Source organism: Pinus tabuliformis, chromosome 7 (assembly GCF_031772625.1).
Source record: "Pinus tabuliformis cultivar Carrire ecotype Pingquan chromosome 7, CPIR1, whole genome shotgun sequence".
NCBI lineage: Eukaryota > Viridiplantae > Streptophyta > Pinopsida > Pinales > Pinaceae > Pinus > Pinus tabuliformis.
The window spans coordinates 1,894,777,686-1,894,788,275 of NC_142293.1; positions in this window are offsets into that span (position 1 = coordinate 1,894,777,686).

Sequence of the window (10,590 nt, forward strand, 5' to 3'; positions counted from 1 at the left end):
AGAGAGCTCGTGAGGATTTTGGAGCATTTGGTGCATGGAAGGTGAGGTGGAAGCCCCCTGTAAGGTTGTGCCAGGATTTTGATAGATAAGAGACGTAGGAACACCTACGTCGCCATGCAAGGAATTCCCTACCTGAAAGCATGGGAGGCCTGCGGGGCAGTAACCCCTCAATGCAGATATCTCCCAAGATCATAAGGGGTAACGCAATGGAATGTCTTAGTATGACTTTGACAGAGTGGAAAGATCTTGATGTAGATCTAGAAGCCAAAATGATCCTTGAGAGAAGGATATAGTTGAGAGGATTAGCTCAAGGTAATTCGTGCAATAGTAGACCCGATCTCTGGGGAGAGCACAAAAATATCCACTGAAAGTTTTGCATGGTGCAGAACGAAAGATCCATGACTGATCCATTCTTGAATAATAAGGAAGGGTGTTTATTGTGGAGAAAAGGGGTGAAACCCCGAACTTAAAGAAAGGGTTGGATAAGGCTTATCCTCTTGCAGTCGAGACTGCAGGAGGGAAAGATTCCAATTGGAGCAGCCATATTCTCCTCTTGCTCGATTGGAGATTAGACGTGGATTATCAGCGGGAACCACACAACCATGCAGATAAACCAGAGATAAGAGGATGAAGTAATACTTGGATAATAACATAAGAGAAATGGTGCCGACCGCAACTTAGTCAGAGGTTAGGATGTCAAGCCGTATGCGTAGTGGAAGGAAGTGCGGGTGATATGTCAAATCAACTGGGTTGAAGGTCGGGGGTCTGGTGGTTGGAGGGAGCTAAAGTTACAATATCCAGTATGAACCGATCGTGACTAGGTCAGGAAGTCTGTAGTCGGGAGCGAGATGATGCTGTGAAGTAAGAGATGCGTATGCCCCAACCATCTGCCCATCCGTTGAATTAGCGGGCCTGTGGTGGACCGCCGCGTGCTAACATGCAATTGACTATCACCATACTTTGTGAATGAGAAAGGTAAGGAGGGAAATGCACAAAAGCGGATGGAAAAGAAAAGAAAACCGAGGGTGTGACCCTCATAATCCCATTTCCATGAGTGGATGAATAGATTCTAACAAACCCCCTTACCTCACTAAGGAAGGGTAGTTGTCATTGGCAAATCTAGTCCCAAACTGTGTTTTCCTTTAAGAAAAATATAGACTAGGAGCCCCCTCCTCGACTGCTTCAAGATGTTGCCCAAAGTGTAAGCTATTTTTTAAAATTGATTTGGTGAATAGTTTAAGATTGTTGTCCAGACTGTAAGTTATTTTTTTAAATTGGTTTGGAAAATAGTTGAAGAATAAGCTCAATTAATTTCTTGTTGTCATTATTGTTACATATTTAACTTATTTGAAACCAATATATGTGTAGTTTAAGATCAAAATCAAATCATATCCTATTAAACAAGTTGTTACATAAATATATCTTGACAAGTCTCTTTTAGATGATAATTTGCAGGCAATGCATATGAGTTTAATTATTTTATTTGTGTTTCCTATGCATGTATATTAACAAGAGTTTTGACACAAGTAATGAGAAGATTAAGAAACTTGATATTGAACTGACTCAATATAAAGAATAAATAAAGAAGACTAGATTTGGCTCTGTCCAAGAGGCTATCAAAATACGATACTGTGTGCATAGTTGCAATTATTTTCTTGAGTCTCAGGTCAATTATTGATATCATGAGTGTATATGTTATTTGACACTATAAATTATTTCTAAAATTTTAGTAATTGATTCTCAAAGCCCACATTTCCTGTCTGTTTGTCTCTACACCCATACCTAGCAATCCATTTCTACATTTTTTTTTCCTTTGGTATCAATGTGGCTAAATAAAAAGAGTTCTCTAGTTGCAGTTGTATTCATAGCTAAATACTTGACACAAATGAATACAAGGACATGGTGAATGACAAGGAAGTTTTTGACGAAATGTGCAAATATTGCCACAACTCCTTGTGCTAGTTATGTGTATAAGAACTTTTCTCCTAAAACTTTGGGAACACCCAGTGTTGAACCCAGGTTCAACATGAAATCAGGTGTCACCTTTTGCTTCATCTCATAGGCATAACTGTTTTCATGGACATAATGACACACATACATTACAAGTAACAATACTGCAACAAAAACTAATGGAATGTACCCTCTTGGGGAAACTTGTAGAAAATTGCTGAAAAGAATATTAAATCCATTGCACCATATACAATGATAAACATTATAATAAGAAATAGATGAGTCAACTATATTATAAGTGTTTGGAGCTAAACTTGCATGTTTTTACTTGCCTTTTTATCCTATTTTCCTTCACATTTTCACTCCTAACTAAGTTATTTCATATCCTAAATCACGTAGGTATACCTCTAATCATGTCTTTATGAATTAATTAATCATTGAAGCATAGTCTAGGGGATTATTACCAAAAGCGCTTGCTAAAATTTATCTTATGTGCAGATTTCCAAGTCAAATGGCTAAGTTTAATCATCAAGCTAGAAACACTATTGTTAAACAACAGCTGTAACGATGGAACTAATCCAGACTTACTCTTTCTATCTTTTGTATTCAGTTTTGGCTTATTACAACCATTGTGTAATCACAGGCAACAATTACCTTAATCTCAAGAACTGTTTTGTATAAGAGAGGATAGAGAGTTTGAAACATGGAGTTGACATACGAGAGAGTTGAGCTTTGTAATAGTGACTTTATATTAATGAAATTTACAACTTTCTGATCTTTCTCTGAGTTCGTGAGTTCATCACAGCCCTGATCAGGGAGTTGGGCCCACTCTCCTGATCAGGTGCTGCTGAGATAGTGTGTGCTTAGTTTTCTTTTTCATGTATGTATTTCTTCTTCTCGCTATGATGGTTTGATGTAAATGCTGTGAATCAAATTGTTGTTACAATTAATTATTGCTCTCATGTCCATTTGCTGTTACATTTAATTATCGCTGTCATTTCCATTTGTTGTTACAATTGTTTATTGTTTGTCAATAAATCCTTGATCGATTTTGGGTTGTACAATTGTTCCTGCATATACATTGCACGTTAGCCTTGCAATAACCAATAGATCTCGGATTCATAATTAATGTGGGAAAGGGTTGAATAGTATCATTCACACTTGGACACCAACATTTTGGTGCCATCGCTGGGGAGGATATCAAAGGTGAAAGAGCACAACCGACGTTGGTCTCTGGATCAACCTCGCGTCCTAGGGAGATAAGTTTTCTTACTCTTCACTAGTTTCCAAGCTTTATTATTTTTGTTTTTCTGTCTTTCTTTCGATTGATTGCATAGGGGTCACTCTCTCGCCCTGGGGAGGGAAGTTTCCTTACCCTACTCCAGGCCCTGAGCTTAGGATTTCTTTGCTTATTCTGTTTTCCTTTTTCTTTGCTCTTAAAACCTTTCTCTCGTCCTAGGGAGGGAAGGTTTACTACCCTGCTCCAGGTCTTGAGTCTAGAATTTTCTTGACTAGTTTGTTGTTTTTTTTTCCTCTTGAGAATTGCTCTCTCGCCTTAGGGAAGGAAGTTTTCTTACCTTACTCCAGGCCCCGAGTGTAGGGTTTTCTTTACTTTTTCTTTTCTATTCCAAACCATTCTCTCGCCCTGGGGAGGGAAGCTCTCTCACCCTGCTCCTGACCCTGAGATGTGAGAACTCTTAATGTTTTAATTGCATGAATAAAGATCCAAATAAAAGGGGAAAAGGAGGACCCCCACGGAAAGGAAGGAAGGATTTAGGCAAGAACACATACATCCAGGAAATCATCGTGAAAGCTAAAGTTGAGACATGTTCACGAGTTGCTGTTAGGGTGAGGACTCACACGCAGTTTGAGGGGCAGTCCATTGAACAACCAATACTACCCTCAGGAGTGAGAACACCCCTTTCAGTGACAGAAGGAGAGGAAGTACAGAGAAAGACATCAGAGAAAATAAAAGTACTCCTTTCACAAAAAAAAATAAGAGGAAGTAGCGAGCAGAGGGTTAGAAAAAGAAATCAATCCAAGTGTAGCAGAAGGAAACTTGAGAGGATTTGCTTCACTGCGTGATCAGGGAAGTGCTGTCAAGTGACCTCAACCATCGGTTGTCATACAACATGACCCTGTTGAAATTCAGAGTGATTATTGGAGGGTATTCATGGAACTTCCAACCTCCTTAATTGAATTCACAATTGGGGACATTAGAGGTGATGCACCGATGAAGCCCATTCCACTGACCGATTTTCCTAACTTCCATGGGCTTTCCTCAAAAGATCCAAACACATTTTTGTTCGAATTCGATATTGTCTGTAGGGGGTACAACTACGTAGCTGGTGCTCAGAAATTGAAAATATTCCCTATTACTTTAAAAGGGATAGCTCTGTGATGGTTTATGGGTCTAGGTGGAAAATCTATCTCCTCATGGGGCGAGATGAAGGAAACTTTTCTGGAGAAGTACTAGGATTATTGTAAATCCTGGGATATAAAGGAAGAAATTTTTAAGTTTATGAAGAAGGAGGATGAGAATATGGAGGATTGTGTGGAACTTTCAAATATACCCTACAGAGATTCGGCCATAGCGACTTGGATAAGGATATATTGAAAATTATTTTTCTCCGGGTCCTAAGGGAGGATTCTATGGAGCTTTTTAATATAGTAGGAAAGGGTGATATATCTAAAGAGGATTTTGACTCTATCTGTGAGTTATGCATTCAATGTTCATGAGGGGATGCAAGGAATAAGCAAGGAATTCAGACCTCTAAAACATCAGTGGAGGAATTACGAAGGCAGAGATTGGGAATTTGCTGGGTAATTTGAAGACCGACATCCTGAGTACACTTTCCTTTCAGATGGACACGTTACAAGCAAAAAAAAAGAAAATGGAGTTAGAAAGGATCATGGCCATTTTCTGCCCTTAGTGCAGGAAGAAACATCCATTAAAATAATGTCCATGAAATACTATGGAGACTTGTGCAATATGTGAACATGCTCACTCCACCAACTCATGTCTGTCTCTTCCTGGGCTGAAGGTAGTATTACAGGGAACAAATGAAGGAGTAGAGCAACTATGCTTTATGGTTTCCAAGAAACCATAGCGGCCACGACCACCAAGCCAAATCAAGGTATGTCTCAGGACCATTCTCAATATTTTAACAATTTAAATATGGGCCCTCAATAAATACCTTTTTCACCATCATGGCCTCAATTTTATCAATATCCACCTTGGCAGTCTTGGTTCCCTAATTCTAGTTCAAACCCTTCATGGTCTCAAAATTGGCGAGGGCCTTCTCCTCCTCCTGGTCAATTCCCTCAACCTATGCAACAACAAAAGTTATATCTGTCTTCCAACGTTCCCTCCAGTACTCCTCCACTTCGTCCTCATCTTCCTATCCAACCTAATCCAAATCCTAATAATAAGGGTGTTCAACAGACTGACACTCTCAACCTTCCTTCATATAGCATTTCTACCACATAATGTAATGAGATAAATCTGCAATCTGGTCAGGTAGTGAATGCTTAGACTTCACCGATTATCATTGAACATATTGGTGATGAGGATCCAGAACCAAAATATCGAGTAGCTAGGAATGAGTTGAATCAGAATTCTGTCAAACACCCCCCTCCTCATTCGAGTGCTACTCAGGGTTGCCCAACTGATCCGCCTTATCCCGAGAGATTAACCCTGAGTAAACAGAATCCTCAACCAGAATTTGACCTTTTAGGGGAACTATAAAATTCGTTTTTCAAAATTCCCTTACTCCAAGCTATGAAGGATGCGCCTATTTATGCTAAGACAATTAGTGAATACTGTTCCAAGAAACGTGGAAATAAAACAAAGGATCGCTTACATTCATGTTATGGGGAAGATATCAGACATTATGCTGGGAAAATCTATACCTGTGAAATATGGAGATCCAGGGAACCCAATGTTGACAGTGCAGATTAACGGGGTTGACATCCCAAATGTGCTGGTAGATATGGGGGCTAGGATTAATGTTATCACATCTGAAACTCTGCTCACATCAGGTCTACGAAATCTGAAACCAACTCCTACTATCTTGGAATTAGCAAAAAGATCTACAATAAGACCAATAGGAAAATTGGAAGACATAATCATTTCAGTAGACTCATGGCGTTATCCCGTTGCTCTTCTGGTACTACATACATAGTCCCCAGCTGGTGGTCACCCTCTGATTTTAGGAAGACCTTGGCTTGCAACTGCAGACGTCGATATAAGATGTCGACCAAGAAATATGGTGATATCTAATGGGGAAAATACAAAGAACCTTATCCTTTACCCCCTGCAGAACCAAGTTCATCAGGTAAGGTAGCATTTAAACAAAATTTCCTACCTTTAAAGGAACTAAAATCGAAAGTGAGGAAACTAGACTAGTCCTTACTATTAGTCAAACACTTTGTTTTAAAAATGAAACGGAAGATGATACTATTAATAATTTTATTAGTAGCCCCCATGTCGTTTCAGATACAACTCATCAATTTCTAGAATCTGTTGTGAGCTATGAAACACAAGAAACTATTGAATCAGGAATTGAAGACAAATATATCTATGTAGTTGCACCCTGTGACAATATCCCTATAGAAATTGATCCAGGGAAGACATTGAATATTAACTCGAATCTTTCACCATCCCAGACCGAACATCTCCTGAAAGTCCTTCGTGAACATAAGGAAGCATTCACATGGGGCTATACATATATGAAGGGTGTTAGTGTCAGTCTTTGCAGTCTTCCTCCAGTGATCAAATATGCTCCTACAAAGTGGTCTCAGAGTGTCAAGGTCAAATTTTGTCATTTCAGTAAGTCTTCAAGCAAAATTTGGTCACTAGGCATTAGATCTAGGGATTGCTTTTATTCCTATCAAAGTTGTCCAAATTTTGGTCCATGGCACCATTCAACTGAGTGTGCCATCATTCAGAGGGTTGTCATTATGATGTCAAGTTCCAATGGGTCATTTTACACCTTGTTCATGCTTCAGTTGCGCCTAGGTAAGGTCATTTCCCTCTCCTAGGGTTTTGAAGCCAATTTCTCTTAGACGGTCAAATCATTAGAAAAAATTGTATCCTAATGTTCATACACCTTCCCCTATACTTAAAGTACCTTATAAAACACTTCCGATCACTGAGATCCCCCAAATTCCTCATTTTCGCACAAACCCTAGTTTCTTGCTACAACCTGGCAATTTTCTAGGTTGGACCTGTGTTTTGCCTTTTTGGACCCCTTCCCCTCACTCAATCTTTGAAATTCCACTTTCCCCTACTTCTTAACATCCCTGCCTACTTCCAAGAATTTTCCCAAGAATTTATAAGCCGATTATCCCCTTCATATTTCTTCATTTCGACAAATCTCTTGTTCCACACATCGGGATAGGTTTTACTTCAATGATGTTTCTGAGCGATAAAAGATGAATTTGGGGAAACTGAGAGAGGTTTTTGTCCAAAATAAGCCAAGGAAGAAAATTTTCCTTCACTTTTTACACAGGTGTCATGGTTTTAGAGAAATGTCAAAAATACAATTGCCTCGGGAGAATTGATGCACCTCTGAAGTGACCTTGGGAAAATCAAGTTTTCTCCTAGGTCGGTTGGCCAAATGACTTGATTGACGAGTCAAATGATAAATAGACACAAATATATTTCCAATGAGCTATCATAAGCTCAATTTTAAGTTGAGAAAGGCATTCAAAAGTTGACTGTAACAGCACTCTGCCTTGAGGCAGCCTCATTTGGCACATTTTGACCAGTCTTGGGAGATTTGATTTTTTATAGGGAAAATGAGCTCCAAATTGAAAAATTCCGGTTGATTTGGAAATTATACTCAAATACCTTTCCAACGAGCTACCTTGCACCCAATTTGGACACCGGAAAGGCCTCCAAAAGTCACCTGGAAAAAGGCATGGTGCACTGGGAGAAAATTTCCAGTGTAAATTTACACTGGTGCGGCGCACTGGGAAGGCGTGGCGCATAGAGCTTCCAACGCTGATTTTTTTTAAAAATTTGCTCCAAGATTGCCCCAAAATGCATGGATTTCCATTGTTACAAGTAGTTTGAACTTCTCTCATGGTTTTTCATCCAAGATTGATGGTTGTTGATGGTGTTTGATGAATGGTGAAGTGTGTTAAAGAAAACAAACTCTATCTCTTCAAAATTTGCCAAGGAGATTGTTGCTAGGGTTTTGTGTTGCAACTAATTATCCCCTCACCTCATCACTCCCTAATTTTATACTCTCCTTACTTTCCTTATTCCCCAAGTTAACACACCCCCAAAATTCACTAAGGCCATGCTCCCAATTCCCAAATCACTTATCCCTAAGTTCTATTATCCCTATTCCTAAACCCTACCATTCCCTATCACTCTCCTTCTGTCACTTCACTTGTAAAATCCTCAAATCCCAATTCCCAAACATAGTCAAGTGACTATCCTCACCTTCACTTGATTGAACCACATTTTCCCACACTCCACTATACCCACTGTCCCTATTCATCATAGTCCCTTCCTACTTGGCACATATTTGGCATTGAAATAAAGGGTACCAAATTCTCTTTTTCAACAAGTTTCTAAACATACACCTTGTTATAGACATTTTTGTGCCTCACGTCAAGGAGCATGGAATGTCAATAATTACAGGGATCCTCAGTCCCTAAACATGTTGTTCTTACCCCTAAAAGAACAAGGTCATCAACCAACAGCATTTCCAATCAGTTCTCCACCTGAAAACACTTCAAAACAGGCTTATTTTGGATCATGTCAGCTGCTCCACTGAGCTTCTGCGCTGGAATGCAACTGTCCCTCTTTGTACCTGCGCTGGAAGTCAAATGAAGGCTACCTGCGCTAGGCGAGATTGGCCAAGTGGCACAGTCATCCTGCAAGGTGTCAACTGCCCAGGAAGCTTCCAAACTGACACTTGGTTCATGAGATTCGCCCTGTGATGAGTAAGAGGTACTTGATCACCATGTGTAAGCAAGGATCTCCAAGTGGACACAGGAACTGAAGATTAACTGAAGAGGGAGAGGACACAGGGCAGCTTCATGTCAGTCTCAAGCTGACTCATCCTTTCCTCTTCTCTCCTATATATAGAGCTCTTCTATGAGGTCTAAAGAGGCTGGAATTTTGTTAGAGCAAGGAGGTGCTGTTGGTTTGCAGTCAGAGCTATTGGGTGATTGTTTTACTAGAGGTGAAGAGGAGAGTTCTTGCTGCTGGGGAGGTGCTGCTGGATTGGAGCCATCATCATTGGTTGTAACCTTCTCAGAACCCTGTTACTTTCTATCAATAAAGTTTTGCATGTTCTCCTATATACTTGTATTACATAGATGTTTTGTGTTTACATGTATATTTGATGCACCCTAATCCATGCTTCAGTTATGAGTACATGTATCTTGTAGTTTGCTCTCTTGTTTTGTGCAGGATCTGTGTGTAGCTGGACCGGCTAAGAGAGCAAGGAGCTGGGAACGAGATACAAAGAGAGAAGGACAAGGATCGACTAAGCGAAAGACACCAGGTTGGTTGACCTTCTTTCCATTCTCTCTGTACTTACATAAAGTGAAACATGAAGAACTTTACTTTCAGTTGTTGCTAAAGACTGTCACCTTTAGAGTGGGGATAGGGTCATCCGCATCGGATACTTTTCCCCACAACAAACTGGCGACTCCGCTGGGGAGCCTAGTATCTTGTTGGTGTTTGTAGTATTTTGCTATTCATTTCTTGAAGAAAAGAGTACCAAATCGAAAAGCTTTTGACTATATCAAAAGCGAAGTAGAGGGTCTGCTACTCTTGCTCCTTTGCTGAGCAAATTCAAGATTTAAAGAGCTAATCTACAAAAGAATATTTACTCTTTGTAATAGATCTTCATCCTCTTGATCATCCCTTAGCCTGTACTTGACCTATAGCTTTTTATTTCAGCAAAAACAATGCATTTTTGAGCTTTTTATGACCCGGAATTCTTTGCAGACGCAACTCTCGTGTGTCAGTGCAGGCTGTCCACAGGCAGTCTGCATTGCAACGCAGGTGCTCCCTTCGGGAACTGCGCTGAGAGTGAAACTGGCAGACTAGAACCTGCGCTGGTCCAGTTAGCCTTAGTCTAGCTCAGCTTTCCCTTTGTGTCTTGGCCCTGTTTTCACTGTTTTTCTTGCTGATTGCTTGCTGGTCATTGTACTTGCTGTAGACCACTTCTCCTTGACATTATTCCGCCTCAGTTGTGTGATGAAACTGTGAATGTTCTTTCAGTATTTCTTGTTTCAGTTCCAGTTTCCCATTGTGAAAAGCGAACCAGTATAGCTGTGACCTCTTAGATCCTGAACTGTAAAAGTGTCTTTGTGATCTTATGAGCTAGTTGTATTACTGTTCATGGCTGTTTGAGTTTGTTTGTTTTTCATATTATGGTTTGAATTCATATATTGTAAGTGTTAAAACGAGTACCTGCAAGATGTCTTTTCATTTTAGACGAAACTTGTCTGTTTACGCTTCAAAATTGAATTCGAAAGTTACACAACAATTTCCTTTTGTCTACATCAACATTAAAGGAAAAGAAAAGAAATACATGCATCTTGCATTTGCATTTTGATAAGTTTGGGTGTCTGATCTAGGAGAAAGTGCATTAGTTTGTGCTTTGTGCT